Source organism: Protobothrops mucrosquamatus, unplaced genomic scaffold (genome assembly GCF_001527695.2).
Source record: "Protobothrops mucrosquamatus isolate PMUCROS unplaced genomic scaffold, P.Mucros_1.0 scaffold2229, whole genome shotgun sequence".
In the NCBI taxonomy this organism is placed as follows: Eukaryota; Metazoa; Chordata; class Lepidosauria; order Squamata; family Viperidae; genus Protobothrops; species Protobothrops mucrosquamatus.
Genome location: NW_015388319.1, coordinates 35,312 through 37,139, shown reverse-complemented (window position 1 = coordinate 37,139; position 1,828 = coordinate 35,312).

The following is a 1,828-nucleotide window of genomic DNA, read 5'->3' as shown; positions in this document are numbered from 1 at the left end:
TCTTAATACCACTTTACAATGCCTAAAACGTACAAGGAACGGTTGCTGGAATTGGGTATGTCTAGTTTATCGAAGAGAAGGACGAGGGGGGACATGAGAGCAGGGTTCCAGTATCTCAGGGGCTGCCCCAAAGAAGAGGGAGTCAAGCTGTTCTCCAAGGCGCCTGAAGGCAGGACAAGAAGCAACGGATGGAAACTAACCAAGGAGAGAAGCAACCTAGAACTAAGGAGAAACTTCCTGACAGTTAGAACAATTAACCAGTGGAACAACCTGCCTCCAGAAGCGGTGAACACTGGAAGTTTTTAAGAAGAGACTGGACAGCCATTTGTCCGAAATGGTATAGGGTTTCCTGCTTGAGCGGGGGTTGGACTAGATAACCTCTAAGGTCCCTTCCAACTTTACTATTATTATTATATACTCTCCTCCAGGGGGGCTCCTGGTGAGGAGGGGGTCATGGGGGGAGGCGAGGCTGGGGAAACGGCACGTGTGCCCACAGAGAGGGCTCCGAGTGCCGCCTCTGGCACCCGTGCCATAGGTTCACCACCACTGGTATAGGGTTTCCTGCCTGAGCAGGGGGTTGGACTAGATGACCTCCAAGGTCCCTTCCAACTTTATTATTATTGTTCTTCCTTATTTATTCTTCCTTCCTTTCCCCTGTGCTTTTCTATTATCCCAGAACTCTTTTGCACAGAATGGCTGGGAGTTTTGCACGTGCTCAGAGGCAGGCGAGGGTCTGTTAAATATTTAAGGACACTGGGCTTTTTTCCCCCGTTTCTGAGATGGATAATGGATCACTCGAATCTACCTACGTTGGGGCAAATGGGAAGGGGTCGTCTTGTGAGGATCCACCCCTCCGGAGCCTGCGTAGAACTAGAACTCTTTGGAAAGACAGGAGGCGTCAGAACGGTTTCCTCCTTTTGAAATCTGCAACTGATAGCCATGCATACGTGCACACGTGCAGGGATACATGACCTACCATGACCCCCTACGTCAGTGGTTCTCAACCTGTGGGTCGGGACCCCATTTGGGGTCGATCGACCATTTCATGGGGGTCGCCAAGCAAGGCTGTCCGCCATTTTTTTGTCCGCCATTTTTTTTGTCCACCATTTTCCCCCCTTTTCTGGTGGGTGCCTTACCTCCCTTGGGCTGGGCCAGCTGGTGGTCGGCCTGCTCCGTCTCTGCCGCTTGCCAGCTACGCCTCGGCCGGCGCAGGGGGCGGAACCACGCATGCACGGCGCTCCCGGGCAGGGAAAGTCCTCGACTTACGACCGGTTGGGTAGTCCTCAACTTACGACCGGTTTAGTCCTCAACTTACGACCGGTTTAGTCCTCGACTTACGACCGGTTGGGGTCGCGGCATTAAAAAGGTTAAGAACCACTGCCCTACGTGTGTTGCTAACCACGTTGGGGGAGATAGGTTTGGGAACCGAGGTGGTAAGATCCACGCTCTCTTTGGGGGGAAAAAAAACCCCAAGGACGATTTGGGTGTTCCAGAGGGTGGTCGTAAAAGAGCAGTCGTGATTGCACCATCTGGAAATAATCCCTCTTTCAAACCTCAATCTGATGGCCCCCCCAGTTGCCATCAGGAAGGAAGACCCAACGGCGCTTAAGCCAAGATAACTGCACCATGGCGGGCAACCCCGCAGGGCTTCCTGGGGATTGTCCCTCCCCATTCCAGGTTTCCAACCCCTCCACCTCCTTGGGGGGGCCTTCCGAGCGCCCAAAGCAAACACGTGAAATACTTGTCAACGTGTGGATCCTTCGCTGCAACGGTCCGAGGAACTCCCGAGTCAGTCTCTTCTGGCTAACCGGGGGGGGGGGGGGGAAAA